At 40.6% G+C, this 27,358-nt stretch overlaps 1 protein-coding gene across 2 annotated transcripts in view; it reads right to left on the bottom strand.

The window, feature by feature from the left end:
• The window catches only part of SASH1 (SAM and SH3 domain containing 1), a 569,508-nt gene that overhangs the window by 70,808 nt on the left and 471,342 nt on the right, over positions 1-27,358 (bottom strand). The window lies entirely within an intron of this gene.

Raw genomic sequence — 27,358 nt, 5'->3', positions numbered from 1 at the left:
CCAGGACCTGAGCCACATTATCCCACATCCCTGGCAAGCAGTCTTATCACGAGGCTGTGCCCACATGTACATTTACTGGTTTTCTCATCGTTCCATGAAGATATTCAAACAGCCTCCTGTTGCATCCTTTCATGCAAAAAGAATCACATCACAACTTTAAACATTTAGGCAAAACGGATTCTTGCTTTCCAACTGACAGTAAAACTGTACATCTTTTTTCCTCTTACAGAGGCTAAAAACATCAACAGCCGCAAGCTCAAACATCCTGAGCTCAGGTCTTTGTCGGCAGAATGCCTTGCAGCACTTGCTTTCAATCCATCCATCCTTGGCATTTTGGACTCAGTAGGCCTTTTCTGCTGATTTCCACTTTCAGTTCAATTTTTTTAATCTGATTTAGTTCTCCCTTAGTGACTCCTATGCTCATGAGAAGACCCCAGTCAGAAAGCTGTAACAACATGAGATGATACGCTGTATATTTCATGACTTACAAACATGAAGGGCTGGTGGGGTCTGGCCTCCATTTCAGCCGCTCTGACAGTGGAAACAGCAGGAATAGAGACAAGAAAGGGTTTTGAAAAATGTATCAAACTGACTCTTTGCTAACATTTTTTATTAGAATAAACTCATTCTGAAGAAGTAGTTTCTTTCAGGATCCTTTTTAAGAAGGCACACTTGAAGCAGGAAAGAAACTGGTCATACTGGGAAAAGTTTACACATATTTTTTTCCCCGCATCTGACTTTCATAATCATTTAAAAAGCAGAATCAATGCTTAACATTAAATCAAACTGGTTTTGTTTACTGTGTAGGTATGTGAAACTGAACACCTGAAAATTAAGATAGATAATATGAATTCATTCCCTAGAGCTAGGCACTGAGCTGCTTGCTCTCAACCTGCATAAACGCACTCCAGGAATGTGAGGGGGTGAGGGAAGAGAGACAAAGGTTGATAGCTGGATGCTAACTTCAAAGTCTCCTAGAAAGTGAAGGAGAAATTAAATTTCTGGACAAGATAACTGAAAGTAAATTAACCATATTAATGCAAAAAAGGATTAGCCCACAGATTGCTAGTCTGTATTTATACATCCTCCCTGCTATAAAAACTGCTTTTGATAAAGACAATTTAAATTAGACATTCTCTCTTTACCTTTGAAATTGAAGTCTATATTTGATGAATGGTTTGGGCCAGATCCTTTCTTATTAAGTCTTCATCACTGGCCATCGGATGATATTTATCATCAAATTGAATTTCAAATCAACTCTGATGCATTGTATTGTATTTTTTAGACCCAAAGATGACACGGAAGATTGTTCCCATCAGAGGGAAAAATTATTATTACTGAAAGCTATTATATCATTTGGCACAATTCCATGTATTTACAGAAAAGATACACAGCATTTGTGTTTGATAATATTAAGAATTATTGCCTTCTACATGTTTATAAAAAGAATTTGTATCTACACAACAGATAGAAATATTCTTCATTTTCTATTTACATTTAAAGTGAGACTGGACAAGGAACTCTTCTGCCACAGATGCAGTAGTTAACAGTAACAGCCCCAAGCGGTGGTGCAGCAAGTGGAAGCTGTGCTTTATGGGATTACTGCTGCAGCAAGTCTTGCTTTGAAGGGTTAATTGTCTGAGAGTGGCATCTGACAGCTCCAATACTAATCAGCACAACTGCTGGTAAGGGGTTAAATCAAAGGCTTCAATCAGGCCATTAACAGCTCCTGCTGTTGGGCCCGGCTCCAGCCCAGCTGCAGAGCTCCAGCCAGTTCTTGCAAAGCTCAGCTGTTCTGATGAAAAGGCACAAGTGGGCTCCTGCCACATAACCAGCATTTGGGACAGAAGGTGGGTTTTGCCCTGGCACACCAGCCACACCACAGAAAAGTGGTCATTACAGGTTTCAGCGACTCTTAAATTCAAAGGGCAACAAATCCGAATTCTGAGAATCTGTCAAATAGCTGTAAAATGTTCATCCTTTCCTTTGTTCAAAGCAGGAGGCTCAGAGATTTTCCCCCCAGGAGGGGACAGTGGGAACCAGAACCCTCTCCCCAGGGCCACAGCAGCCTCCTGGTGAGATCAGGCTTGGGGCCGACTCCTGCTCCCTCCAGCCCGGGGCATCGCACCACTTTCAGGCTAGCACGTGACAGCGATGCACAATTTCGCTTTGCCTCGTTGTGTTTTTACGTAACATGTGGTTATCCCATCACAGACTGAGTCAGTGTCTTTTCCAAACAAAAGGCCAATTGCTGAACAATGAATAAACCTAGTACCAAGAACAGAACGTCTGCTGAGAAAAATATAATTATGACACTGTTACATGCTGCTTACAGACAAAAGCGTTTGAACCTCAGCAAACAGCCATCCTTCAGCAATCACAGAAAACTCAGACCCGAAGAATCTGCAAAGAAAGCTGCCACCACCGCTCCAAGCAAATAATCTGCAATCATCATCCACAACTATTCACCGAAGAATTAAAAGTGCTCCTGTAAAGCCTTACAAGTAATTCTCTCATGTAACATTTTCTCCATGCACACAGTTAGTCTACATACAATTCAGCTGCTTAGACCATTTTATTCCTGAAGTGGCAACTACAGTGAGCTTCTTCCCAAGTCCACTTGCAACTTCAGCCTTTCTCTCCACCAGACTGTGGGTCGCACTTGACTAAGGACACACAGAATTGGCAATGCAGAAACTAAGCACAAGAGCAGAGTAGACTTGCACTCCAAGAGCCACCCACAGTTTTTCAGTGACAGTGTGTACAAGCAGCACATACACTTCATTCCAGCAAAGCCTGTACAGCTTTGCACTCCCTCATGTACCTTCTTATTCATCCTATCCACTCAGCACCATATTTTACTATTAACGGAGTACCGCAGTCACAGGTAGTCAAATTATGACATTAAAAATGCTGGCATGCATTGCTTTGAATTTTTATAACTTGTCTTCCAAAGACACATAAAGTGAAACAGAGCCCTCAGCAACCAATAACTATTTTTGTTCAGAGGTCCATTCAAAACCCAGCCCCTTTGCAGTGCATTTATGCAGGCTATCCAGCAGCACCAATTGGCCATAAGCTACAGAGATGTCCCAACAAACTAGGTAAAAACAGAGAATTGACTATGCCTTGTCTGTACTGATGCTGAGGAGGTTCAGCTCTCCACACACCTCAGCAGTAAAACGAAATAATTGGAAGGAGGTCACTTACAGCTGTAAATGTAAGAAATACCTTTGTAACTCTGGAGGCCAGCAACAGCAAGCATGCTCCACACTAAGCCCAGTTGATTTAAGGACAATACAAAGGCCATCTTTTATTGTCCTGCTGTAGAAACTTGGGGCTTCATCATGACTCCTACTTCATATAACTAAGTCTTCCCAATCATCTTCTAAACAGGTGTGTACACTGAATAGAAATAGACCAAACCCAACCAACCAAAAACCCAGGGGATGAATGAAATACTATGGGCAACAAAATGACAAAACTAGAATAGACAAATAAAATGTCGACAGCTGGGATGTATGTGTAGTAAGAGAAAGAGCAAAGCGTATTGTACGCTGCAGTCCTCAAGGTAAAAGGTGTTGAGGCAGACTTCATCCTGGAGACAGACAAAATATCTGGAATAAAGAATCATCAGCAAAACCATTAAAAACCCAACAACTGCACAACCCCCTTTTCAAAGAGAAAAGCAGTAACAAAGGTACATCTGACTGTTGTAGTCTACTACAAACATCTAGTAAACCAGACCTACAGGTCCAGAGACCCTGGTGCCTCTTAACGACATTGCAATATTGCTATGACGGATAACAACTCTCAATTCCGCTCTAAACCAAGTGGCAGTCAAAAGCTTTAGACTGGGAAAAACCTATTGAAGTCAAATCATTTCAGTTAGTAATTTGCTGCCAAGTACTTTCAGTGCTGCTTTGTCATTGCTGCCAAGCCCATGGAGCAAGCGCACTGCAAGTTGCCTGCCTGTAACAAGCAAAGGGTTTGCTGCGGGAAGGGAGCGCGCTGTGTCTTGTCTCCTCTTCCCTCCAGCAAATACAAATTACGCATGCAAAACCTGGCGAACAAATGACCAAACACCCCGTCTTTGCAAATGTCTTTGTGTAAGCGTTATGACTCAGTTTGCTGGTAGGCCCTCCAACTAAATTAATTTACTGTGGTAAGGAAAATCTGAGCAAAGTAAAATTTAAGCTGTACGAACACCTGCAAGAGTTTCTAAATGCCTGGGTTTTTGCAGCCAAGACCTGCTTGTTTGGGCAGGTGCTGCCACTGTTATGGGAGTGTTCATGGTACAAATTCCTCTGCTCAACTGTCTTCCGAAGGGGAAGCTGCTCTGGCTTCTTGGAAACAAGTCTGCTCTAATCACGACAGCAACAAAGTGTCTTGACTGAAAGCTTAATTTTTTCTGCTCGGACTCCTCTTAGTACCTTTGGGTTTTTTCCATGTTATGGTCCTAACAGGGTTTACTTAGAACAGCTCGAGGCTCTCATCAGTGCATGCACCATTTCTTTAAAAGTTTTTCTTGTTTCAGATCCAGTTCTAACACAAACTGCTCCTTGACAATATTGTCTCTTACTCAAGGGTTTGTGCACTCTGTGAATAAGGGTGTGCCAATGATACAGAATGGGTTTTCAGTTACGTCAGAATTTGTTAAAAACAAGTGAAATGAAAATAGTACATTAGTAAATGTAGCTGAAACTACAGAACAATCTCCTGTATGCTACACTAGGCTTTCACAGATACCACCAGGTCCTGCTATATGAATTAGATGAAGTGTACTGCAATGTGCTCAGGATGCTACTTACTTCTATAAAGAAACCATGGTTTTACGTACTTTCATTGGCTTTCAAACCAGAAAGAGACACACAGTGCAGTTCACCAGCATCGACTTAGCTTCCCTGTCTTTCTAGTCTGTGCTTCATTTAGCTTAATCTATGATCATTCTTATATATATATTTTTAATATCATCTTTCATAGAAATTGAGGGGTTCGGACAACTAACTACTCATATGTCTAAACTTTGGCATGTTTTTGCATGCTTTACTGGATGGGAGTCCCAATCCCACAGGACAGGGTACAAGCAGTAAGAGAAGTTAGTAAATAATACAGGATACCTTCATTTTTCATTGCATGGGATTGCAGTTCCTGTAGAAACCACAGCTTTCATGTTTCACAATGCATAAGCTGCAGTTTCTACACAACTAACGAAGCCTTCAGAGGACAGACAGATCTTTCTAAATCTCAAAAAAAATATGCTGTCTAAGCATATTCAGAGGCTGCTCTTTGTCAGTTCATCAGATCACATGAGGAAAGATGATAAGAAGGTGGAAACTGGTCAATGCTAGGAAAGAGTGGCGGCTGCAGCAATGACAGGGACATTACCTGAAGCCAGTTTTATTATTCAGCATTGCTCATACATGCATGCAAATCCTCACACACCCAGGTATACTCCTCACGTACTGAAATTCTGTGAGGGTTCCTGTGACTGCTAAATTGCAAAAGTAGATGTAACAGAATTCCTTCAATGTCAAAGACCTACTGGTGCTCTGCATTTCTGAAAACAAGCTCCGAATCTTGATGAAACTGCAATGCCAAAACCAGATTAATTTTGAATCAATGCTTCAAATAAAGAAGGAAAAAAAAAAAACCCTGCCAAAAAAAAAAAAAATCAATTACCTTTTGCTATTAACTTTTTCCAAAGTACATGATGACACTAGACCAGATAAATTATACTTGTATTGATAACTGATTTCTTTCTTGCGTTTTCCTGTCCTTGACAAGTACTCAATTCTAGCTCCTTGTAAAAAACACATGGAAAATGTGTATATTGAAACAGAGGCCTGTTTTCAAGTTACATGTAGCTTGCTAGAACTTTAAAATGCCAAAATTTAAGCTTAAATAAGGTGAGAGCATTGATTTGACATTATCTTTATCTTTACACTTTTTAAACAATAACTAAATCGCCTTCCAGCTGTCAGCTTGAATTAGACACTATTAATTACATAAATTCAATTATTAGCCTTTCCTATTAACAGTTTTGTTCGCTCACTCCTTCAGTTCGCTTCAGATCTAATTAAGAAACAACTTGCAACAACACAACATTGCACATTTCAGAAGGTGTGGACTGAACGGATTCTCACAACCCTTCTGCAGCTGCCCCCCTCAACAAGGCCTTGAAGTGCCTGCAAAAAGATTAAAAATGCTGCTACTGTTGTTTAGGTAATAAATGTGAGGTTATGTCAGTAGATCACTCCCATTTCAGTCCCTTTGCTGGCTATGCAAGATATCTGCTGCAAAAACTGCTCTTGATGGCCTTTGCTTATCTGCTACTGAATTAATCTGTTTTCTTTGCACGTCCTTGGCTTTTCTAGCGCTGGCAAATGCTTGTCTTTTATACCATTCCCTTCTATCACTTCAAGCCTCAGTGTTGGAGGACAAAAAGACATTTTGCAGTTTACTGAAAAAAGAAAAATATTAGCTGGTCAGAATGAAAAATGAATGATCTGTTGGCTGTAATATCTTGAAAAGCAGTTTCTTGGTAGCTCTAAACATACTTGTAATCATTACTTTCAACAACCTTGAAAATAATGAAACTGTTAGCAGTCCATGTAAAATAGGAGGAGTTACAGAAAGAAGACCACTACCGTTTTAGAGTCTGGCATGCAAGGCTAATTTGAGTCTGTTTCTCTTTCCAACTGCATCTCCCATCTCTAATTCTGGGCGTACTGAAAGCCATAAATTTTTATGTCCTCCACACCATGGAAAGCGGAAGTAAAAGGCTTCAAAGAGGAAAAAAGTTTCCGCCAGAGTTTTCTTCTGCATATTTTGCACTTCGAACTGCCTCAAGAGAAATATTTGCTTTTTAGAGCTGTTTTTCCTATACACTGTCCTGGTCTCTGTGGGACCTGCTCCCAAGGGATTTTTCAACAGCTACACACTTAGAGAAATGATTTACGTGGTGACCGTGAATCACACAATGCACTGCTATTCCCAGGAAAAGAAAAACTAACCCAAACCCTACTTAACCTTGAGACTATACCTCCCACCAGGACAGCCACTGGGTTCACGTCTGGCATTCTGCTTTGAACTCTCTCATTCATACTGCTGAAGAGCAGGATCAGCAGCTCCACAGGCAAAACTGGGAAGAGCATTGTGTGATGGTCAGACGAGAACACAGTGCAAAGCCCAAACACACAAGAGACTACTTCAGAAGATGGTGCTCCTTGGGGCGAAACAGCTTGAGACAAAATCAGGAGCACAGTGCTGATATATCTGTAGATTACACTTGACATTACTCAGACTGCTGTGGTCTTCCAATAGCCAGCAAGGCTCCCCACACCTACTGCTCCTCCTGCAATAAACTAGCTCAATACAGCACCGAATGAGTCTCTGATAGGTTCATTGAGCAAATCTACAAAGAAAAAAAATTCCTCTTCGTTATTTTCATGTTCTCTGGCTGGATATACTCTGAACAAGCCTCTAAGAGCCTGAACTGGAAGGACCCAGGCTATCACATCAAAAAAAGTAAAAGGTAGCTATTACTGATTGCTGTTTTGCCTCAAATTGCCAAAAACCTTCATAACATACCTCCTACAATGCCCAAAGACAACATGGAGAATCATTTGTTACAACGATAAAAAGCACGTCCTCTGGGGGGATGGGAACCCAAACAAAAAAACCCCAAACCCACCACAACCACAGCACAGAAACTAGTTTCCCTTCTCACCTTCTGCGAATGGCATTCCCAAAACAGCTAAGAGACAAACCTAGACATTAAAAATACTCAGTCCCTCTTCCAGTTCTGCCACTGGCTTTCTATATTCTCTCAAAGGAGTTACTTAAACGCTTTGTGTCTCATATACTTGTCTGGAAACAAGAATTCTTACCTACTGTACTTCACAGCTTTGTCAAAGTTTTTTTGAAGCTGCCTGAACAGCTCAGAAAAGACATACGGAGGTATAAATAACTGGAATTAGAGCATGCATCCCCTTTCCTCAGTGCCTTGTGTTCACAGCTGATGGCCACCAATGCATGCAGTTTCATCTTAGGCTACGGTGCACAGCTGGTTACCCAAAGAGGACTCCGCTACTACAACCACCCCAGTGCTAAAACCAGCCTTGAAAACCATCAGTGAGATAGTCGTCTGAGAAAATAACCACAAAACACCCTGTGAGTGTCTCCCACTCAGTCCCAGACAAACCTCTCTTTCCATATTCTTACTGGGATGTATAAACAGTGTTTCTGCCTGCAGATTTTTATTACACAGACTGGATTTTAATTAGACTTCACCACTAAAGGCAGGGGTGGCTATCTCTAGGGGTCCAACAAAGCAAAAAGAGACAACACAGACGTAGAGGAGCTATTTTACAAATAGCCTTTGTGAAAGCAAGGTTGGCAAAGGCCCCAACAAACAGATAAAGTCTTGTTCAGTAAATTAAATAGTTCACCCTACCTTATGTAACTGCATGGCTTGGTCCTTAATTTATAAATAACGATTTTGAAAAAATAAATTGGGGGATGGGGGGGGGGGGGAGGCAGGAACAGGACAGGAGGACAGGGACACAAAAGAGTATAACTGCTTTTTTATGACAATCCAATTCCCTGAAAACTCATTCTTCTCAATTTGCCCTGCTTTATTAAAAGCGTGCATGCCAAGTTGAGATAACACCCCTTACTGTTATAATTTTGATCTATGCAGCAATTCATGATTTACTCTGTCAACTCTGGCTCTAATTCTGGATACATACAGGCAAGCAGCCCTGCAGACTTCATGGACTGTGACTATACTTCCACTACTCGCATAAAAAAGTCAACTCAATTATCCAACTTAATTTTCCTCCTCAAACTTCCCCTGTTTTGAAAAAAATTTAGTAATTGTGCTCTGAAAGCAGACTTTGAGGAGAATGTGTCAGCAGTTAGCACCGTGCCCCTAATTAAACCAAAATATTTATGGTCTCCATAAATTCCCTCTGCAGCCATAATGTAATTGTTTCTATATGCCAATTTCAAGGTATACGCAAATGTTTTCATGTTATCAGCACTGCCTTGCTGACTGATAAGGTCCTCATCTAGCAATGCAAAGGAGACTTAAGCTGTCTGCCACGTATTAATGAGAAATGAGAACCATCCACACAGAGTCTTCCGCTCCCCAGAAAAATCCCTCCTGACAGCATAAGAATATTACCTTTTCTAGATTATTTAAAGGGACAGCATTATGAACATACTTTTTTTCCCCCCCTTCTTCTTCTGACCTAGTGTCTCTTAAACAGAATGTTCTTAATTTTTGTTGCAACTCTTTCAAACAATAATTTATATTCCTTTGCTGATTGTTGCTTTCTACACTTGGAGAGTCCTTCACATATATCTGAATGGAAGTCCTGAAATTTTCATCAAGTTCAGAGAATGAACATTGCTACATTCAACACTTACAAGCTTAATTTATTTTCTTGCAATTTTGAGAAAATTTATCTTGGCAAATGAAAATCCAGAAATGGCCCTCAGTCAACTGTCAAGAAAATGTGGAAACCAAAAGCAGCGGAACATCCTGTACGCCAAACACCAGGAACACCCTTTTGCTGTGCTATTTCTCAGTGTCGCTGAAGAGGCATCATTTGTCATTAGTCAGATCTCGTCACTGTCCCATCATAGGCTTGATCCACACCCAATCACGAGAATGGACTTTGTCAGTAGGCCCCACACCAAAACCAAATACTTCCAATGAATTATTTAACTTCTGTATGCCTGTTTAACATCTGTAAAACGGGTATTTCAGCATCCACCTTTGCACAACGCACAGATGCAAACCATAAGCAACAATAAACTGCCTACATACACAGTAAATACCCTGTCACAATGCAAGTAACTCCTCATCTCAGTGCTGTAGATACAGTCTGTCCTCTTCAGGGTAGTCATAAGCCACTACCTGTAAACGTTTTCAGAGAGAGATGCCATGATGTTGGTGAAGGACAGAAGCTATTTTACATTATATCCCCTTACACTTCTAAAATGATTTTTTTTACAGACAAATTAAGTGAGCATCACAGAAGTCTCCCTTCCTGTGTGGTTTTAAACTTTTTTTTACTGAAAAATGGTATTTTCCACAGAAAAGGAGGGAGGGGTGGAAAACCCATGAAAGTTAATTTCAGCAGGAGTGTTTGTGAATAGGGTACTATTTCATGTTAATGAAAACCAGATCATAAAATAGTCTGTGAAATAAGAAAGTGGCAGAAAAACACCTAATTTTTTTTTTCCATTATAAGTTTTCCCCATCATAAGACATATTCAGGATATTGTTTTTGAAACAATAAAAACTAAATCAGGATTTTAAAACACAATTCCATAGAACAACAGAATGTCTGACAACGGCAAACAAGTTACACAAATAATTTTGTTTCACAAAGCAATTATATAATTGTAAATCTATGCAATATGGTTTGTAATTTGATTTCAAAGTCATCAGGCACAGGAGGAATGAAACTATGTTTAGTGTGTGAACATCTTGGGGAAAATTTAAAAACATACACAAAATGGCAGGTATTAATATTACATAAAATTGAGAAAAAACAATAAACATTTATTTTTACAGCTCAGTCCTATGGAAAGGAAAGTTGAGTAGCAGTTGTATTACAGCCTGAGTTGAGCTCTTGGTTTTTCTTTACTGTAGCAAGCAATAAATAAGGCCTTCAGGGTTCAAGATCAAGTAATTCATTACTACATTTATGGAAGGCTCCACTGCAGAAATCAATGAAGAGTGAGTAAAGAAGGCATTATGAATAAAACAACTTCATAACACTGGTGACTCCACTTGAGAGCATGGCAAAAACTTTCTACATATTAAGGACACACCAAATCAATCCACGGAATATAATTTGCATTGAATAAACTATTTGACATTTTGCACATGACCACAGTGTTGAGACAGGTTAAGTTCTCTCCCATTTTTTTGCAAGGTCACATGTAAATACAGGGTGTTCTCTGGACCCTTCACTGCCACTCTTACTTACAGCTGACCCTTTCCTACAAATATCCACAGTGGCATGTGCTTTTCAGGAGCAGTTGAAAAAAGTATCTACATCAATTAAGACGACTAAGAGAGCATATAGTAGGACAGCAGCTCAATTAAAAACTGCCACCCTAGAATCCTGCCTAATTTTTTCTAAAGCTAGCATGATCTATATAAATATACACACTATTTTTTTAATTTTTATATATATATGCACACATACACATATTAGATTAATAATGCTTGATCTCTGCTGATAGATCAAATGAGAAGGGTGCAAAGAGAGACTGTTGTCTACTTCTATTACCAAGAAACAAAGGGCTGGAAGGTACTGTCACTGTCCATTACATACACAAAGGTTATTTTCATGTAAGGCTCCATTCTAGAAAAACAAATTTGTCAATCCACCGGCACTGCTCGGGAAATAACTGATGAAAAAGCAGTTTATTCTGGCCTCATGTTTGGAAATCAGATGCTATTCAATATGGACTGAAAGGGACTGCATTTAAATAGAATTACCAAGACAGAGATCCAGAGTGGGGAACATCTGGAGAGCTAACAGGCTGGCAGAAAAGGATGTCGGGATTACCATGAATCATAAACTAAGCATGAGTCTTAGTGTCATGGTGCTGCATAAAGAATCACCATTGTACCACAAATACGAACAAGTTAAGAGTGTGCTCCCAACCCTTGTGCTCCAGCCAGTCCTGCTAAGACCTCAGGTGCAATTCACATGCTCAGTTTTTGGTAGTTGTTCAAAAACAAAGCAACAAATTGATCAGGTTCCAGAAAAAGAAACAGTAATATTTGTGAGTGGTCTTTAAAAAGGTGGTGCTGGAAGTTAGCAGCTTAACCTGTGGGGAGAAAAAAAAAAGAGGGCCAAAAAAAGAGGGGGGGGGGGGTGTGGCGCGGAGAGTGAGCATAACGGCGTTCATAAACACAAAAAAAAGTTGCTGTAAAGAACATTTTTGGCAACCATAGAAGAAAGCAAAATTAAAGAGAGATGTCTGTAAGATACCAATAAAAAACACTCAGTGGTAAGGACTATGCACACTAGAATAGTTTCCCTAGGAGGACGGTGGAATTAACATGCTGGGACAGTTTTAAGGACAGGTCTGATCAACATCTGTCAAGAATGATAAGCAAAGCTGAATTCTCTCTTGGGGCAAAGGATGCACCAGGTGATTTCTCAAAATTATAACATGAAGCCAAGGTAAATTCCATGAAGTACAACTGTATTAAAAAATAGAATATGCTTGGTAACCCATCTTCAACCAGAACAACAACAAAAAAATTCAGACCTTACTATAAATGTGTTTCACTTCTGGTTTATACATTTCACATAACTACAAAGAGAATTTCCACTCTTCCATTTGCACTAACAGGCAACTTTATCCCAGAGCAGGTGTTGCAACCTTAATCTGGTGTGGTTGAGATGCAGACTGCTTATGGTGACGTCTAATCCAAAAGCGGAAGAAGAGAAGCTAATAACTTTTTATTTATTTTATGCTTCAAGAGACATTTTACATTTGCACCAACCTCAACTCATGAGTCTTCACGGGAATGTTTTTGCATAGATTTCTGATCTTTTATGTTTGTTCTATTGCTATTCTGCAGAAATAGCATAGCTGCTTTCACAAAGCTCCTGCTTTCCATGAGGTAACAACATCCAAGTCAGGGAAGTAAGTATGAGAAAGAATAAGGAATACGGAAGGGTGGAAGAAAAGTACAGGAGGCGCTCAGTGAAAAGAGAAAATGAAGCATGTGGGACAAAGTGAATGGAAAAAGGGTGCTGCAAGGACACTCCTACTCTGAGTACTGAAGAGAGAAAAGGTTGTGAAGTTTTGAAAAGACGCATGAGTGGACTGAAATGAGGAAGGCAGGAGGGCATAGGCTGAGCTGCTAAGGGAAGGGATGGAAGAGGAAGATGACAGGGACTAGTAAGAAGAACAGCCTGAGAATAAGGATGGTGTCACAGAAGGAGAGTTATTACAGATAAAAGATGGAGGCTCCCTCCCATAGCTTTGAGTCTCCTATAGTAAGACAGTACAGAGGCACTATCTGAACTATCACTGAGGGATAGACACATGATAATCCTGGAAGAACACAGCTTCCTCAGGTATTTTATCCTACATCTACACTGGGAAAGAGGCTAACAAATCCAGTGTTGGTAATCAAAACCTTTTACTTGACACTTAGCAGGTCTGTAACAGCAGTGGAAAGAAAAGTCTTATGCTCAAACGCAGAGATAAAAACCATTAGAACAGTATACATGCCTAACGCACGGTAGTAGTCCATGATATTCTCCATTTTGAACATACCTTGCCACTCAACATGAACTGTATACAAGTTGCTCTAAAGCTGCTGGTAACAGAAGGGGTAAAAAGACTGACATGTTTATGTTTCAAGAAACTTTTTTTTTTTTGTGAAACCCCTTTCTGCAGGCTTATAAGTTCTTACTTAAAAGGCTTAATCGAAGGTAAATGAACCAGGTTAAGAAACAGGTCCAACTTCTGTAAGCCTTGCTCACTTATCCAGTCCTCAGATGAGCAACAGCAGCTACTGACACCCGGACAGGCAGTGTGATTCAGGCCAAGTAAAGTTAATTTTCTTAACATGATACATAAGATGAGGTTTTGCACACCCTCATTATAGACACCAAACTCCACCAAAGCTGGAGACACGGACAGTCAATAGGTTCCTTAAAAACTTCCAATAGGCCACTTTTAATAAAAAGAGCTATTAAAATTACATTAAATACTCATGAATAACACTTGTTCACAGAATGTCTCAATTTCATTTTCATTCTACTTTTCAAACAGCTGAAAGACCAATTTATGTAAGACACCTTTTTAGCTTTCCAAATCTCCTTTGGTGTTTCTATTAGCTGTTAAGTGAAATGTGCCGCTTCTCTCCAGTTAAAGAGGTGAGACAAGACACAGCTCATCTTGTATCATTCCATTTTGGTGGGTTTGGGGTATGAATAATGCAAGATTCTACGTGTTCTGGAGTCAGCATTTCTGTGTTACAAGTCTTATATTACCTAAAGCATTGCCACAATAGAATACGTGTTCATACAGAAAAGGAATTACATGAACATTGCCACCAAATTTTTAGGTTTTACTCCTTGACAAAGTGTCTCTCCCTTCAAGTAAATGAAGCTGATAACTTTAAAGGTGTCCCTCAGGTAACGGAGATCAACCAGAGGGAATTGCATTAGCAATAAGAAACAGAATGTCTCTGTCTCATGTGCAAGATTAAATTCAGATTTTTTTTTTTTAAAGGAGGAAATTGTTAGGCCTCAGGTCCTGGCAAACTGTTGTGATCTCATACAGAATATACTCCTGTTTTCAAGTCTGCTAGAGGGTGAAAAAGGCTGTGGCCATAAAATGATAAAGGGAAATGAGTGTAAAAAAACCCCAAACCCCAGACCCCAGAGATCATGAAAAAAATTTCAAGAATGCTAGCTTTTTAAGAAAGTCCATAATCTTATAGGTAGAGATTTGAAAAATGCTATAATAATCTCTAATGAAAGCTTTCATACACGAAGCACAGTTCAAGAGCTGATACTGCACAACTAGAAATACCATTTCAAAGGAAGCACCTCAAACTATCTCAAAGATAATGATACAATATTATTCAGTGCTAGGAGGACCCCAAGATTCAATAGAGAAGAATTAAAAATCCATTTACGTCAAGGGCTGAAAGGGAACACACAGGTAATTTGCTGTAAGCCAAACTATCTTGACAGCCAATTGCAACGTCTTGGACTAACTACATTCCTTTTACTGTCAACAAAGGCTGTATTGAAGAATTTTCAGTTTACAAATCTGCATAATTTCAGTCAGAAGAATCTCAATGCATCACTACTAAGAAGATCAATTGTGTTTGCACTATTTACAGAAAACAGTATTTCCTGTTCCATGTAGCATGGACATAAAAGAAAACAGAGTGTTTCCTACCACACTTTGCTATGCTTCCCATGAAAGTGACTTCTGGCAAAATGCCTGTCTCCTTAAACTTCATTATGGACCTTAGATTTTTGGTATCACTCAGCTAAAATGTCTTCCTGCTTGCTTCTGCATTCACTGCCTGAACTATGTTCAGGAAGACATTTCTATTTTTGCAATTTTTAAAAGTAGAAGAAATGCATTAAAGATGTAAACCCTAGAGATATTCATGCCCTGCCATGGCTCTAAATGAGGCTATAATGCAATAAATACCTTTTGAATTCCAGGATCTTCTTAGGTTTTCACCAAACTTGTACAGTTTATTCTTAAAAGTTAACAGTTTAAAGTCCTTGTGTCGTTTTGTGAAGCTGGGCTAAGATATGGCTTCAATTCCCCCCCCCTCCCCTAGGTGCTTTCAGGTGTATAAAACACTATGAAGAAACTGTTCAACCTTTCCATGACTCTCTTTTTCAATCCTTGTATTTCTCTTTTCTCATTCATTTCATCTTGGAGCTTGCAAAGTTTCAGAGCAATCTATTGTAGCGGGAATCAGAGCCTTGACTGCGGCTCACTGCTTTTCCTGCGGTACCTATAATGAAAATGTCAAAACTGCTATTCAAAATCTTCTCCTGTGACCTCATGCCCCATCAAATTGAGTCTGCATTACGGCCACTGACCATGACAGATTCACAGAAAAAGAGCGTGCTGCTGAGTGATGATGTTTCTGGCAAGTTGTGGCATCCATTCTAGCTCTAACTCTTAACAGAATCGAAACATTTTTTAAAAGTGCCTTAAAATAACTGAAGTTGGAGGCTGTAGTGAGGTGGGGGTCAGTCTCTTCTCCCAAGTAATGAGCGATAGGACAAGAGGAAATGGCCTCAAGTTGCACCAGGGGAGGTTTAGATTGGACATTAGGCAGAATTTCTTTACTGAAAGAGTTGTCAAACAACGGAACAGGCTGCACAGGGAGTCACCGTGCCTGGAGGTGTTCAAAAATCATGTAGATGTGGCACTTCAGGACATGGTTCAGTGGGCATGGTGGTATTAGGTCAACGGTTGGACTTAATCTCAGAGGTATGTACCAACCTAATGATTCTATGATTCTATTACTGGAGTTCTTTTGTTATTACTTATTATCTACTTTAAAATATGTTATACTACTACAGCATCCTGATCAATACAGACAGTTCGTTCAGGGCTCACAGAAGCAAAAACAGCTCACTGCTTTGTGGCATTTTTTTCCCTTCCATTTTCCCTTCCCTTCAGCTTAGTTTTCTAGTGACCTACTCATTGAACCCTCTTAGCATTTCACTTCTCATCCTTGTGATCAAGCAATGACCAAAATCCCTTCTTTCCTTTTCTTCCACCTGACAAACACAGTGAGAGGTCCCAGCTCCCGGGGCACCTGCTTCAGGCTCTCTTGGATTCCTCGTTCCACCCTCACTGCCCCAAAGCTGAGACTCCTTCCTTCAGCACTCATCACCTCCTGTGCTTGAAAAGTCTAAGTAACCCAACAAATCCTACAAGAGGTAAAAAAATTGAGCAGGAAGCTCCAAAGAGCATGTCCAATTGCCAAAATTTATGTTCACCCTTCTTCTCCTAACCTCCTTTACTCCCTTTGGACCAAAAATTCAGTGAGAAAAATTCATGGCTACTTAGCTTCTGTAATAACTGTTTACCTTAGCCAAACTGCAATACACCAAAAAGAATGTATTTAATTTGTTTCTCTACATGTTTTCAAGAACATGTGTTCCATGTCTAACTACCCCTTGTCATTCAGTTGTGGAAAGCTTCCCGAGATACTTCATATTTCCATGTTACCAAAGACAAGTCTAAGAGTTGATTTAAATCATAGTGGTTTTCCATTTCAACTGTTTTAATGAAATTTTGAAGAATATTAACATTTATTAGCAAGTTAGGATGACTGCTACAAGATATGTGTATATTTCAAGAGCAAAGGGGTAAATTTACAGGTACCATCTGCAACAAAACTAATCCAAGGCTAAACATAACTCAGTTCAAAGGAGGAAAAACAAATAAAGTTACCAAGTCCCCCTAAATGCTCAGCCAGCCTAGCATTAAGCTAAGTTCTAGTCTTGCTGTTAACTTGGGAGGCTACTCATAAACAAAGAGATCACGGGAGATAATTTGCCCACTGTTGTCTATCCTACAGACAAAAAGTTATCCAAACTAGTTATGGAGTCAAAAACAGCAATCAAGAAAAATAAACTTGAATTTTGCTAGAGGGTCAACAGCTTGGCTCCTTTTTAGAGTATCATTCTGACATGAAGTAACCAAAACATGTAAAATAATAAAAAGAGCCAAAAAACATTAGGCTGAGATTCATATTCCTACTCTGTTCCTAATAAAGCTGTTGAACTCTGTTTAAAATATTTAAATTATTTGACCTGCAAGTGAAGAAGAAAAGATTCACTAACTTTGTGGAGAAGATGCCAACCTGGAGGACGAGACACTGGTATTCCCATTGCTGCACCAGGAACTGGTTATGTATGTGAATAGGGCTGATCAACAGATAAGGTTAAGAGGACTACAGAACATTAAATTGCAGAGCACTGCTTCAACATAGGAGATAAGCGTTAAAGTTTCCTCAGGCACAGGAGAGAGCCAAACTTTGGTTTTCCACACCAGTGGATCAAACCACCACCTACTACTGCTTTGCACGCCATGCCCTTCATTTCAGATACTTTCCCACAGGTGTTCAAAATGAATTATTTAGTTTGGGCCTTAATGAAATAGCTTTTTTTTTTTTTCAGACATCACCAACCGACATTATTCCAGTGAAACTAATGCATTGCTGAAGAAATGAGAGCCGGCTCCACAGTGAAGTAACACAGCTCTCTGCCTCTCATTTATATTAACACATCCTTGCATATGTCAGACAACTATTCAAGGTAGAGGCACGATGGCAGGAAGAAGAGACAGCTGGCAGTAAGCCACTGACCCGTAGAGCTAGGCTCTTTACCAGACCCCCATACTCCAGCGGGAAATAGGACAGTTTCTCCAAAAGATGCCAGATCAGGAATGCTGTAATAGTCTGTCAAGTTTAAGATACATCCAACTTTTGGGTTTTTTAAAGTGTGGTCTAGTGCACTAGACTTTAGGCTTGAGCCACAGATCATCTAGACTGTCTGTCACTCACTGCCCATGCACTGCTTAATTATCTCTCAAGGCCAATATTTGTTTACATCTACTCTGGGGCAGACCCAGGCTAATGCCATTGTCTGTCATTAAGTTGTTCTGAACTTACTGTAAATTTCGCACTACTCTGTTGGAAACTTAGTTACAGAGGAGGAATTAGGGAATTGCACAGGTAAATCTTCATCAGCACCTGAATCTCAGGGAGGTGAGGCCTCAATAGCGATAATGGTCCTAAAATTACCAACCTCAAAGGATGCAACAAAGGCTAATTAATGTTTTTAAAGGGTTTCAGGGGTGGAAAGTGCTACACAAGGGTGAAATAAAACCATTCTGTAAGCTTCTGTGTAGGCTAGCAACTGAAGGCTCCAATTACATGGCTTTCAATAGTTAACCACATGAACATAATAAAGCTACTCTGATGACTGACTTCCTTCTTTCTTCTCATTTGCATGACTTTCAGCACCTCCCACATGCTACAAAATGTTAAAAGCTCGTTTTTTCTGTCAAAGTGGACTTGAACTATGGCTTAACCTTTGCTGGAATACCAGAATGAGGAGAACGGGTCTGTGGATGCACCAAGACAGAAAGCTGACTGAAGCTGAAACATGTGCCCCTTGGAGTTGAAGGGGAGATGGACTTCTTTCAAATACTGTTTATCAGCCTAGTTTATCTTAAAGGAAACTTCCAATTCTGATTTTTCTTTTGCTAGCTGTTTTTATCTTCCTAATTTATCTGGATGGCTTCTGAATAAAGCCTTACACAATGAAAAGCTTGTCTATTTTTCCACAGCTCTATCCATTGATTTAGTAAGACATTATTCCTGCAAACACTGCTTTCTTTACATCCTTAAATGAGCTTGGGTGCACAACCATACTGTCACTATTTTCACATGAAGCCTAAACCAAATGATTATAACTGTGGTCTTATCAGAAACTTCAGCCGCAACAGGCAAAAGACACAGACATGAACAAAATATTACCAGTATGTGTTTCGTAAGGAACTTACGAATTCCAAATTTTGCTAATCATTTAAAGTCTTTCTTCTTTAATTAGTTTCTAATCCATGACTGATTTTGTTCATCATGCCCAACAACACAAGAAATTCATCCCTCTGATAAGGTACTTAAATTGAATCCTATTGCAAAATACTACCCATTCATTTTCATATACATATTTTTACAGGATTATTGCCTTCCCCAACTCAATTTGCTTGAACAGACAAAAAAAGACTTAGGAAAAATCTGGATGTAGTAATTCCAAATGACTTTGTTCCCTTATGTAAGATACAGCTGCAATCTAAACTGTTAAGGAAAATTTATAAATATAAATCAAGAAGGATATGACATATGGGAGTCAGGAAGAGGGGTTTCCAGCTGATAACCATTCCTTTTCATTATTATGTGGAAAACAGACTGATCAATCACCAAAGAAATCACATCTCTTCAAACTGCTTGAGTTCTCCTTCAAGCACAAAATTCATAGACCATCTTGTTTGAAACAGAGCATTTCTCTGTGTGCTTCAGGCGACACTGCTGAAACAGGAAACCTACACAACACAGAGAAGATAAAGCATGGAGAGATCAAAGGAGAGTAGCTGTGCAGCATCAGAACCTACATCATGAAGAGCAGGGCCAGGCTGGCAGAAAAAAGAAAAAAAAAAATCAACAAAAAAACTCCCCAAAAACACCCCTTTGATTTTGCAGATGGAGGCCTGCCTTCCTCTGGGCAATCTTTGTTGGAGGAGTGTCCTTCTGCTGCATAGAAACAGACGTTCCAAAGCATATCCAGATGTGCACAAATAGTCGTGATGTGTTTCTCATTCTCATCACAACATGCTCTTGATTTACTCTTGATTAAGACCTGTTTGTTTTCCCTGATGACCTGCAAGGCTGTTATGGTTCTTACAAACGTGGTTTTTGAATACCTCACTAACTTGAAGACTTCTGTCTTGAGCAATATCCTTACTATTCCTTGAGGACCTGTGGTGGTGTTCCTTTACCCAGGGATTCAGAAGAAGTGCAAGCTAGCGCAACAATTAGTTGACACCTGAAGTTGCTGTCAGCCATCTGCAGCACACACAGATGAACAGGAGAGCGGTGGTTGGGGGATGGCAGGACTCTCCTTACATAGAAGCTGCCTGGGGAGCCAAGCTGAAACTATAAAAGGACAAAGAGGGACAATCTAAATACAAGACATTACAGCTTCTAGATTCATTCTTCTGTTGGTTTAGCTGCCACCACATTACAAAAGTCTGACGCTCCTCTGACCCAGCCAATACACATTGTTGTCCTTCCCAGAGTAATGCCGCTCAGCTGGTTATTTTGGAATCCTTCTAGTGAATGGCATGCTGGGCTGCACACCACAGAAACTGTTCACCACAGAGCTTGGGTGTTTTGGGGTGGGTTTTTTGTTTTGGTTTGGTTTTTTTCTGTTGATTCCCCTCCCCCCTCCCTCCCGAGATGCACCTTCTTAAACAACTATTTGACTTCCTTTCATTTTAACAATTGGATCCTTTGCAATGAAATTTACCTAACGGTCCAGATAGCATGAAGCTGTACATTTCCATTTTTGCTGTCACTTTTAAATTCAGAGGGGAGAAAGGAAAAAAAAAAATACACAAAGGGAGCTGAAGTTAGTCAACCAATTCCCCTCCCTGCAAAGTCCTCAGGCTCCAATGAGATTAAATCACAGAGTTAATACAAATCCAGTCTGTCAGTTCCAGCAGATACGCACTGCTTCTAGGATAAAAGAGCAGCACAGTAAAAATATATGCAACTGATCTTAGGTTCAAAGTAAAAGTCCTGCTGAATGTAAAGGGACAAGAAAATCACTGCAGATGATGCTAAAAGGTTAAGAACAGCTAGAAAAACATTTATAGTGCTAGGGAGAATTTCTCCCCTCCACAATTACCAATCAGACTACCAGAAGTGAGTTATCTTTTTCATTTATAACTTAAATATTATTTTATTCATACCAGTATTACCAGTCCAGAAAAATTAACAATTATCTTTGACAACCTGTTCTTCCCATAAACTGACATTGCTAAAAATACAAACAATTCCAGAAGACCAGAAGTGTTAAACTGAAGATACTGGTCCAAAAAGCAAGGACCCTCCAAAAGCATGAAAGGAAGGTAAGGTCAACCAAACCACCATAGCTGCGCAGTTTGCTGAGTCTCCAGCCTATAAACTCTGCCTATAAATAGACAGATTTTGCTTAAGGGATTATTCATAAATGGGCTTCCAACAAAAACAGTGGTGAGACTGCAGGAGATCATTAGCTTACAGAAAGTTGAGAGATTTTTACTTAATAAGTGGACTAAGAACTGTTTAAGAACATGATTCGCTTTGCTCTGTATGGAACAAGCCTTGCTTTATTTTCGTGCTTAATGCTAGCTCTGTATTTAAATGCCTTTGCTGTCTTGGTGTGTGATACATGAGACACTAAAAATAGCCTGTCTGTTCCAGAACTTTCATTGTGTCTACCTTTGAAAAGTTCCATTAACGATGAAAAAATTACTATGAATTTAACTTATGAAGATAAAGCCAAAAATTTTGAAACACTGAGACTGCACACATAGTAAATCTCAATTATATATTTTCTACGTAAATCTACTTTATGCACCTCATATTCAGGCAAAACTCCCTGTATTTCAAGCTATACTGGAGGCAAAAAAAAAAAAAGTCCATGTCTTTTACTGCTACTTTTTCTTTTGTGTGTCTGCCTGATAAGGACTGGAAACTCTCCAAAATTTAGGAAGTCTTATCTGTGTGTTCTCCAGCTCTTTTTTTTGTGCTGTAGATACCTTTTTAATCCAACTCAGATGTTGTTTATACTTTGGAGGGCCTCTTGCAGCCAGCAAGACAAAACAAAACAGTGGGATTCTGTTCCAGCAAGATATAGAGGTGTCCTCTCAAGACAAAGGTAAAAGCCGCCAGTACTGCATTTGCAAAGCAAAGCTGATCATTTCATGGCAGGGAATAAGCAGTCTATTTTAGGATCCTGAGATTTTAATGCATATAGCGGACATGGCTACAGACAGCTATAAAGCAGGCACAGGCAAACTCCGCAAAGTTGTTCAGCATTCTAACTCCAGCTTCGGTGGCTAACTCCCACAGAGATTTCTTAAATACACATCAATCACTGACGGCATCAGTCCTGAGTATTTTAGACTCCTTCAGTGAAGGCTGGCTAGTTTCTCAAGGAGTCTTATGATATCGCCAACCAGCAGTACTGTATCAGCCAAATATGCCTCTAAAAAGGTTAAAGTCTAACTACTGTATCACTCAAATTACTAATTACTTTAGCCACTTCTCCTCCACTCTGCATAGCTGGACACATACCATTTATGCATGATGTCGTTATCTACATGGTCAACTCCATTTGTAATCAAACAACTGGTTGCTGAGCATCTTTCAAAAACATACACAGCCAAGACTTACGATGACTACATACATGTCAGGCAGCAAGGCAAAAAACTTATGTTGGTTTTACATCCATTTATATTTTCTGATTTTGCTTGTGTACACGTGCAGGTGCTGTGAAAACGCAAGGGATTAGGCAAGTTAATTTGTCAAAAACATGCACAAAAACATACCACCATGTACACACACCGATTCTAAACACTTCCCCTTTTACACATCGAAATGAATTAAATGGATGGGGGGGGGGGGGGGGGAAGGTATACTTCTGTCCCTTATAGCTTTCCAGTGGTATTCATTTTAATTTATGTAATTTACAAGTCAAAAGATTAGTGCAACTTCTCAGTGCCACAACCATAGCTGTCAGAGTCCATCAGAAAACCTCAAGCTGTTCTTTGACTTCAAGATCATCAGCTACAATACAGACCTTGGCAGCAGCAGTTAGCTGGCTGCTGTCAGTGATGGATGAGACAACAGAATGCAGTTTGCTCTTTCACAGCTATATCAATCCCGTCCTGCCCTGCTGACAGGCAAGGCGAACCTGGTTTTGTCAGTGAGCCAGGCAGATACGATTCTGAAGACAAAGGAAGCAGATACGAGCAGTAACAAGGTGCCATCCTCACAGACTCCCTTTTCTGGCCGTAACTGCATTTTAGCAGATGTCCAGCTCAATATTACCAGTGACTCATCCATTCTGGGCCTGAAAATCCACTATATCTACTCTGACTGCACTTTTACCTCAGCCAGAAAACCACACGGTGCAAAGGAACAGGCCAAATGCTAGGAAATGTGGGCAACTCCCATGCTGTTCACAAATGTTAATGTCCAAACCCAAGCACATTCTCCATTACAAAAACAGCGGCAAAATTCCAAATGCAAAAAGCAGTTATTGTGGTTAGGGACAACTAACAATCCTTGACGGCACTACCACTTGGAAAAATACTCTGTGTTCAGCTCCATCTGCAGCTACTGTTTTGTTACAAGATATGCTGCTCTCCCAAACAATTTTACCAAGTGATTTTTTTTAAAAATTCAACTCCAGAGCAGGATATCTAGACTGAAATGGCCGTGGTCTGATAGGAAAGGTTGGAGAGCTGATTAGAAAGTACAATATACAATAAAGATATCAACACTTGCTCCCAAACAGCTTAAAATTATTTCAAACTGTACAGAAGCAGCAATAAACAGTTCGTACTTCTGTCCTTCCAGGGGACACACTACAAAGGGCAATCTGGGCAAGCCAGCACTAAGTATATGTTCCTGGCAAAGTTCTGCCAGCTCAGGCACTCCTTTGTTCTTACGCTGCTCCTACTGACGCAGCCTCTCTGTGCAACTTTGAGAGGACGCTCCAACCCCTGGGGCGACCCACTCTTTCTCTCTTTGTTCAGAGCATTCAGTAAAAGCAGCTCCAAACCTAACTTTGGCCTTTCATGTTTCTGTTACGTATTATTTACCACTCACACTGCATTTCAGAGGCTGATGTCTTCCTGCCATCCAAAAAGCAAGCTGCAGTTTCCCAGTTACACCACAGCTGCTGACTGCCTGATCTTTCATGATTACAAAATCTAAAGAGGTATCCCAATACCTTCTGCTTTATGAAATATTTTGCACAGGGGATCTGTAGCTTTGAGATAGCTGTCAACAGAAACTCTTCCCCCCACCCCCTTATTCCTCATTGAGGCCCTATCTCAGTGCAACGGTTGGGTTTATCCTACAGTAGCCCCTTCTCATTATTCAGTAACCTTCGCCCCAGCAAAAGAATGGAAATTTGCACTAGCACTACATGCTTACCAGCTCTGCTCTGTTCTAGCACTTTGCTAAAGAGAGGGAGAAGACCATCAAGCAGCGGGGCGGGGAATCGCAGAAGTACTGCCCACCTCCAGCTCTCGCATGACCTCACCACTGGAAAGAGAGGGTATAAAGACAGCACTGTCCCTCCTCACCCCTCCTAGACCACACAGGGTAGAGCAAAGCCAGGCTAGATTGACAGCCTAGTAACAGTGGTGCATAACAATGTTGGGGCTACATATATTTGCTATCTGGTGCATACATTTTGCTATCATAGCACAGCTGAGATATGCTACGAACTTGGCATTTCCCCTGGCATTACTCCCCATTTACTACTCCAAAACCTCTGCAAATATACTACCTTCCTTCAACCTGCAAAGAGAAGAAAAACATCACCACAAATGAGTCGCTCTTCTGTTCTGTCTTTCACATTACTACTTTCACAGTCACTTCAGCAGCTGCAGTTTCAACAGCAGCTTATAAACAGGCATACTACTCTATCACACCAAAAATGCACTCTAGTCAACACGGCCATTTCCCACTCCCTGTGTACCTAAGTCAAGCCTGCCTACTTATTGATGAGAGTAAGTTTCAGCTGCAGTCAGCACTGTTTGGATGCTGTTGTTGTGGAAGTGAGCTAATATCTATATGTGTTATCAGCAGAATGGCTATCTGATATCCAGAAACTGTATTATAGTGGTGATGGACGTAGCAAAAATCGAGCACTAATTTCATTTTCAATTGCAGTATCTTCTCTGTGACCTGATAGTTCAAGAAGTCAGCACTGGACTACTACAGTGAGCAAACTCAGTATGAGAGCCACTGAAGAGGAATCTCTAGCATGTCTTTTCACACGGGCACTTTCTCTGACTATAGCTTCTCTCAAGCAGAATGAGCTAGTGAATCACTTGCTGGTCTGTCTTGGGTTAGCTCACATCTATTTAAACCAGCGTGAAGCTCTGCACCTTTGATGTGAGTTAATTAAGCTCACATGGCTTTCCCCAGCCTGGCTTCTGCAGCTTCGGAAGTGAAGGGAGCCAAATTAGGCCCATCTGTCTAAATGGAAGGGAGTCCTCTCCCACCATAAGGCACACTTCATTACCCAGCACAGGAGCTGCCTTCCAAGAGCACCAGGAAAATGGGTTTCATTGCTGCAAACGGCTACCCAGAATACCAGTCATGCCGAGCGTGGGGGTTTTCACAAGAACCACGATTTTGTGCCATCAGCTTCTTTGCACAGAAGCCTCAAGCGCCTGTCGACAAAGGGATTTCCTGCAATAACCTTTTGTTTAACACTTGGAACTTCTTGGCAGGAACAGATCTGCAAAATACTTTTTTTCCATTTGAAAATAAAGAAGGAACTAGCAAACTTCAGTGGGGCAGAGGAGATGACTCCCTCTGCCTTGATCCTGCAGTTGTACATTGTTCGTAGTCCGTGGAAGCCTCTCAGTTGCTAAATTGCAAACCCAAGAAGAAAGAAAGTAGCTTTAAGTAATCCACATCATCAGGTGCAGCTGCTAGGGAAAGGACGCAAACCACTCCCTGCTGCTAGTCAGTGCTAGGATCTGGGGAAGCAAAGGTGGAAGACAACTTCAGTTCCCAAATTCATCTTAAAGGATTTGATCTTGTAGAGGAACTGCAGAACTGTGATCAGATCCCATGCTGGCTTCACCAAGTGCTGTGCCTCAGTAGAGGTATTAACCATACTTTGGTTATGAGTTTCTGTATGTATTACACAGAAGTTACCACCACAGCAAAACCGTAGGTGACAAAAAATAGAATTCCTTCAGTAACCTGTTTTCTGCGAGACAATCTTGAAGGCATTATCTGTAAGTCTGCATGTAAAAACATACGATACTGTTGCGAAACAGAAGCTGAACACTGAAGACCTAACAAAACAGACCTAAAACCTTTTTCCTCCGCCATGATGATCTTTACAAATGTTATGAAAACTAACACAGAAGTTTACAACGGAAAAAGCACAGCAATCAGTAATGCACAGATACATACTTACCCTAAGTAGCGAAAAACATTTATTAATGTTACAGGACAATGAGGAAATTGTCCAACAAGCAAAAACACACAATGTTTTTGTGATAGGCCTCCTAAGAGGTTCCTTCTTAAACCTAACAAAAGTGAGGTATGGAGATGACCTGCATATAGATTAGTTTTGGCTAAAGTGGGACTCCCCAGGGAGTCTACACAACTGAATGGGTAAAACACTGGCTAGCTGGGCTTTAAGAGTAGTGTTTACTGTGCTGTACTTGGAGTCCAGTTACAAGCTGAATAGTGCAGTGACCTATCCTGTTAGATACCTGAGGAGGAAATAGAGGGCCCCTGCTTGAGGGCAAGGCTGCCACTCAGAGTGGCCTGGCAGGAACCTCATGAAATTCAGCTTGGACACATGCAAAGTCCTGCTCCTGAGGAGGAGCAAGCCTATGCACCAGCACAGGCTGGGGGCTGACTAGCTGGGCAGCCTGCTCCGCATAAAAGCCCTGGCTGGTGGTGGACTTAGCAAGAGCCAACAGCATCCCACACTGTCAACAGCAGTGTACCCAGCAGATCGAGGGAAGCAAATTCTGCCCCTTTCCCTGGCACCCGTCGGGCCACTCTTGGTTCTCTGGCTCTGCAGTCCCACGTGCTAGGCAGGCATTGATAAACTTGAGTCTCAAGTCCAGTGGAGGGACACCAAGGTGCTCAAGGACTTGAGCCCTTGCCCTGCAAGAAAACCTGGGAGATTCAGCTTGGAGAAAAGACAGCTTCGAGGAGACCTACTGACAGCCTGCTGGTACATATGGGGAAGTTATCAAAAAGATGGAGCTTGGTTCTTCACAGAGCTGCATGGCAGGAGAATGAAAGACAATAGGTATAAATTGCCACTGGGGGTCTCTCATAGAATATCCGGAAAAAAGAAAAGTTCACTCTGAAGACAGTGAAGCAGTACAACAGGTTGCTCAGAGAGGCTGCAAAGCCTCCATCCTTGAGGTCTTCGAAGTCAATGAGATAAAGCCCTGAGAAATCTGGTTTGAATTC

This window comes from Leptosomus discolor, chromosome 2 (assembly GCF_034619465.1).
Source record: "Leptosomus discolor isolate bLepDis1 chromosome 2, bLepDis1.hap2, whole genome shotgun sequence".
In the NCBI taxonomy this organism is placed as follows: Eukaryota; Metazoa; Chordata; class Aves; order Leptosomiformes; family Leptosomidae; genus Leptosomus; species Leptosomus discolor.
Note: the sequence above shows the minus strand (reverse complement) of the source record. Positions and strands in the feature narration are given on the sequence as shown.